The 6,248-nt window shown below is 35.5% G+C and overlaps 1 long non-coding RNA gene across 1 annotated transcript; it reads right to left on the bottom strand.

Moving 5' to 3' along the window:
* Positions 1-641: 641 nt before the first annotated feature.
* On the bottom strand, positions 642-5,154 carry LOC124158071. Its single transcript, XR_006864697.1, has 2 exons — positions 4,792-5,154; positions 642-1,547 (listed from the first exon to the last, which is right to left on the bottom strand). It is a non-coding gene; the product is annotated as an uncharacterized LOC124158071 (long non-coding RNA).
* Positions 5,155-6,248: the final 1,094 nt, after the last annotated feature.

Genomic DNA, 6,248 nt, shown 5'->3' with positions numbered 1-6,248 from the left:
TTATAACACTACTACGTACGAATATGCACACGATTTGAAATTAAAATATGACGAGAAGTTAGCTCTACGATATTTTAAATGAATGTAGGGTTAATATATTACTGTGTCCAACGTGTTTTCAACGTAAGATCCTTATCATTAGCATGCTTGCTGAAGGATTTCTTCCCAAATGGAAATAAATATTACCAATATTACAGCAATGAAGTCGACGTACGATTGGACAACTCATCCACTGAGAGATATTTATAATTGCAATTTAAGGAACTTCGAAAATATCATCACGGTCTTAAGAAGCTGGTATAGTTTTAAAGATGTAAGGTTGAAATGAAATAAAAGGTATTTAACATTTGACACAAGATTAACCCTATCCGAAAAATGCTACACTCAACTTAAGGTATTCAGCCGTTTAAGGACCAGAAAATTTTTAATAAAAATTATTAATGACAAATTAATTACATTAAAGAGAGAGAAAATAATTTTTGCATCAGTAAAAATTAATAGGAAAAAGGTCAAGCAGACTGATTTAGATGAATTCAGAAATCAAATAACTAAGGAAACATTGCAGGGAAAGTGCAATTAACCATGCACAAAAACCTTGTTAAGTTAATTAAGGGAGGCATTATTTTGAAAGAGAACACAAATTAAAACTCATTAAATCATTTATTAAATAACAACCAATCATCAGAATATAAAACATTAAGCAAGCTATGAACATTTGTGACAGCCACAGAAGCTCCAAAGTAATTCATTCACTGAAGTAGAATTTCAACTTCATAACTTCATTGACTGCAGCCCTGAAAGCAAAAAAATTGAAATATTAAAAGAAGTTCATCATGGATAATCATATAAAGATTATGTTAAAAGAGTTATAGAGTATGATGCTGAATGTTTTATTGTTTAAAGCCATTATGATTCATGGCATGTTTATGAAAATTATTAATATCAAACCAAATAGGTATGTAAGCAACTACATGAAGGACCTAACATAAGCAACTAAGGTAAAAATGCAATAAACTGTATGATTCTAATCTTGACGGCATAATTTATTATTAGGCAAGTCATGTTAATGTCCTCAGAAGTTAAACTCAAAAAAGGCAAAATGACTATGATAATTTTAAGCTATGATGACAAATAAAACAACTTTGAAAGCTACCGTCACAAATTAACAACACTAAAAATCCATGACTTAGGTCGTTAGAATATAATGAAATCGAATTGCCACAGAACGAGACTAAAAAAATAACAGCATGGAAATTAAAATGATGAGTCATAGCGAGGAAAAACATAACTGGTGAGTACTAAGTAAGTCGAGACAATATACTGATATTTGAAAGAAATTATGCAGTAAGCGAATAAATAATTGTCTGCGATAATATACCTTGTAGGGAAGGTATTGCAGAAGAATAATGTACCAAAAAAGGTTCAATGAAAATAGGAAAAGTAAGGTTAACAAAAAATGATACTTGATATATAATCATAAAACAATAAAAACACCAAATAAAATCCGTTACCAGTCATTGTCCACAGAAATAATCCTCACCGGAATACTGCAATATAAGGAAAGGGATTGAATACATGAGGACTGAAAACATTAAGCTCAATAACAATACTAAAAGGCACTTTAAAATCAAGTGTTATGATCATCCCAAAAGCCTGTCAGCACAAAAGAAGTGAAAGAAATATGGAAGTAGGCACTTCAGGTTGGATATGTAACTGTTTCTATGAGCATTCAAAACAATATTTAAACACACTTATAAAATCATGAAGCTTCAAAGCAAATATCATGAGCATCAACCAATAACCAGCACTGAAAGAAGCATAAGTGTGTCTATGAGATTTCAAAACAATATTCACAGGCCCTCATAAAGCATATTTAAAATAGAAGCAGGCCCTTAAGAATGGATCATTAAAAAAGTGTCTCTTTGCACTCAAGAACTAGGGCTAAACACAAATTAAACGAGCAGCTTCAAGCAATTGTCATGATAATCCTCTAATAGTCAGCACTAAAAGAAGCATATTAAAAATAAGCACTCAAAAACAAAGGCACAAGAACAATATAATGATGCAGCTTCAAAGCAAATTTCATGAGCATCCCCCAGTGCTCAGCACCATGGTACAGAAGCATATTTAAAATAAGCACTCAAAATTAAGTCACAAGGTCAATAGAATTATGCAGCTTCAAAGCAAATGTCATGAGCATCCCCCAATACTCAGCAGTTAAAGAAGTATATTAAACATATAAACAAGCACTTCAGGATGGATATTTAAGAGAAAATTTCTATCAGCACTCGAAAAAAATCCACTAGCAAGATATAATAAGGCAACGTTAAAGCCAAAGTAATGAGCACCCCAACTACTCAGCACTACAAGAAGCATGGTTAAAATAGAAGATGAACTTCTGGATGGATTTTTCATCCACAATAATCAGAACTAAATTAAGCATATTCAAAATAGAAGAAGGAACTTGAGGATGGATCTTTAAGTGTCTCTCTCAGCAGTCAAAAAGAAGGGCATAAGCACAAAATAATCAAGTCTCTTCAAAGCAAATGTCTTGGCTATCCCCCTATGCTCAGCACAAAAAGAAGCATGTTGAAAATATAAGCATGCACTCCAGGATGGATACATAAAAGTGTCTTCCAGTACTCGAAAACAAGGTCAAAAGCACTAATTAATCCATCAGCTTCAGCAAATGTCATGAGTATCCCCAATACTCCGCACAAAAGAAGAATGTTGAAAATAGAAGCAGGAATACAGAATGGACATTAAAAGAATGTCTTTCAGCACTATAAAAAAGTAACAAGCATAAAATAATTCCGGCAGCTTCAAAGAAAATGTCATGAGCAACCTCCCATGATCAGCAGTAAAAGTAGCACATTAAAAATAGAAACAAGCAATAAAGAATGGATATTTATGAGAGACAATGTCCATTAGTACTTGAAAACAAATCCAGAAGCAAGACATAATAAGGAAGCTTCCAATCCAATGTCATGAGTTACCTCAAATGCTCATCACAAAAGAAGGGTGTATAAATATGAATGGGCACTTTAACGTGAATATTAAAGAGAGAGGATGTCTATTAACAATTAAAAACATAGGCATAAGCAGATGAGGATGCCCCAAACAATCAGCACTAAATGAAGCATTTTGAAAATAGAAGGTGCTTCAGGAAGGACATACAAATGTATAATTGTCTGTTAGCACTCAAAAACAAGAGCATGAGCACAAATTGATAGAGCTTCTTCTGTCTTGAGCATCCTTCAAAACCCAGCACTAATAGAAGCATATCAAAATTAAGTACTCATAAGAAAGTCACAGGAACAATATAATAATGCAGCTTCAAAGCAAATGCCATGAGCTTCCCCAATACTCAGCGCTAAAAGAAGCTTGAAGAGAGAGGAGCAGGCACTTCAGGTTGGATATTAAAAAGTGTCTATGAGCACTCAAAACAATTAGCACAATCATGAAAATTCAAAGCAAAAATCATTAGCAACCCCCAACACTCAGGAAAAAAAGAAGCGAAAGAGCATCTATGAGCACTCAAAAAAGATTAATATACACAAATAAAATCATGAAGCTTCAAAGCAAACACCATGAGCATGCCCCAATACTCAGCGCTAAAAGAAGCTTGAAGAGAGAGGAGCAGGCACTTCAGGTTGGATATTAAAAAGTGTCTATGAGCACTCAAAACAATTAGCACAATCATGAAAATTCAAAGCAAAAATCATTAGCAACCCCCAACACTCAGGAAAAAAAGAAGCGAAAGAGCATCTGAGAGAACTCAAAATAACTTTCACAAGCACTTATAAATCCCTGAATCTTCAAAGCAAATGTCATGAGTATTCACTAATACCCAGCACTAATAGAAGCATATTAAAAATAAGCACTCAGAAGAAAGTCACAGGAACAATATAATAATGCAGCTTCAAAGCAAATGTCTTGAGCATCCTTCAATACCCAGCACTAATAGAAGGATATCAAAAATAAGCAAATGTATTTAGCATCCTTCAATACCCAGCACTAATAGAAGCTTATCAGAAAGAAGCACTCAGAAGAAAGTCACAGGTACAATATAATAATGCAGCTTCAAAGCAAATGTCTTGAGCATCCTTCAATACCCAGCACTAATAGAAGGATATAAAAAATAAGCAAATGTATTTAGCATCCTTCAATACCCAGCACTAATAGAAGCATATCAAAAATAAGCAAATGTCTTGAGCATCCCCCAATACTCAGCACTAATATAAGCATATCAAAAATAAGCACTCAGAAGAAAGTCACAGGAACAATATAATAATGCAGCTTCATAGCAAATGTCTTGAGCATCCCCCAATACTCAGCACTAATAGAAGCTTATCAGAAATAAGCACTCAGAAGAAAGTCACAGGAACAATATAATAATGCAGCTTCATAGCAAATGTCTTGAGCATCCTTCAATACCCAGCACTAATAGAAGCATATCAAAAATAAGCAATCACACAATTTGATTTCCCGACAACGTGAAGATTTTCTTAGACAGAAAGAACTTACCGCATTTCATCGTTCAGCGAGTACGCATTTTTAACACGAGCCATTAATTATATTTACCAATTAAAAAGTATGTGACTTATAACAGTGGTGGAATCGCTTTAAAAATCAGCAACCAAGGATGTGGACAGAAGCACACATTTACGTTGTTAACCATGTGATCTCATCACCAACGTAGCTAAACACTATACTTAAACATATTTGTAGCAGGGTACTTCTAGCGGATAGAAATAAAACACATGGTACACATAAAAAAGAAATACTTACGAGTGGAAAGTAATTTTTCCTCCTTTCACGTACGATTCCGTACAATTCCAAGCGCAGCAATACATAACCATCTTACCGGTATATTTGAAGCTAATTAAGGCACAAAATAGGCGATGTATCGGCCCAAAGATTCTTCCGTGATAAGAACAATATCTCTTCTTCAACGTGAGGGCACTAGAATCTTCTTCATAAAAATATTTATGCCGAATTCACTGCAAAATAGCATACCTCGTACAGAAATCCCATGCATTTAAATAGGAGATTCCAGCAAAAAGCCCCGATGACACGTGACCTACCCCCACCACGGCTCTTTCAATGTTGTCCGCATGCGCAGAAACCAAAAATCTCTCTCCCTATCCTTACTCTGAGTACTCTGAGGGAGATTGCACACTGACCGACCGCGCACCGGCACTGGTAACAAGTCTGTTAGCTACCGGCCAATGCCACTGCGGATCCCCTGCGCCAGCTCAACAACCAAGCAACTTATCTTTTGACCTATGAAAATCCGGCGTGTGTGCAAGCAGCGCTTCACCGGTAAATTATCGGCCGGTATTTTACCGGCCGTCCAAAATCGGTGCGTGGGCATTGCAGTAACATTCACAAGAATAAATATTGACAATAATTCGCCATTCCATATCATGATTCAGACAAATCTGAGACGAACGAAGGTGATTATTTTACGGTAATAGTTCCCTAATGTCACCTAAGTTTTTATAGGCTATAAATTATCAAAAGCCTTTAAAAATAAAAAAACGAGCATTGCGTGACATGGATTTATGATATAACGAGTCGATGGGCGCTTGAATTCGTCAAGCGGGTTTTGGAGAGGAGTGGTAACATATTTGTGTCACGTGCGTTCAATTATTGGGTCCATAAGTTGCTTAAAAAGGGAAAGAAAACACTTACAATATCGTTGTAATAGATGAAATAGACGGAGGATACGCTCTTTTGCTCTCAACAATACTTAAGATATAATATGAAATGTACCCCTGGAGAACCAATCAGCGTTTACTAGGGGATAATTCGAGTAAAAATGGAAGCCAAGGTTGAGTAAATCGTAACAAAATTAAGTATTTGATGCAAAATATACTCATAAGTACGATTAACATATTTAACAGTGCTATCATAATTAATATGCATTGACTCCTAACTTGCCTGCTTGACTCCTTGAATTTCCGGAGCGCTAAAAATGTCATTACTGCGTATTTAGATTTTTTTCTTGTCTTAACCTCTTTTTATTCATGGTAAAAATGAGCATCAGAGCACTCATTTTAGGCACAGTAGTAGAATTAGCCCTCACAAAACCACAATCCGAAGGCATTTCTCACCACGGCATCCACAAATTCAAGCACGGCTCGCATAACGGCGTTCACCGAAAGCGTGCAGTCAGCGAAGTAGCTGTGTGTGACGTCAGAGCCATTCGATCCTGACTTCCCGCCGAAACTGGCCGTTTCAAA

This window comes from Ischnura elegans, chromosome 4 (assembly GCF_921293095.1).
Source record: "Ischnura elegans chromosome 4, ioIscEleg1.1, whole genome shotgun sequence".
Taxonomy (NCBI): Eukaryota; Metazoa; Arthropoda; class Insecta; order Odonata; family Coenagrionidae; genus Ischnura; species Ischnura elegans.
Note: the sequence above shows the minus strand (reverse complement) of the source record. Positions and strands in the feature narration are given on the sequence as shown.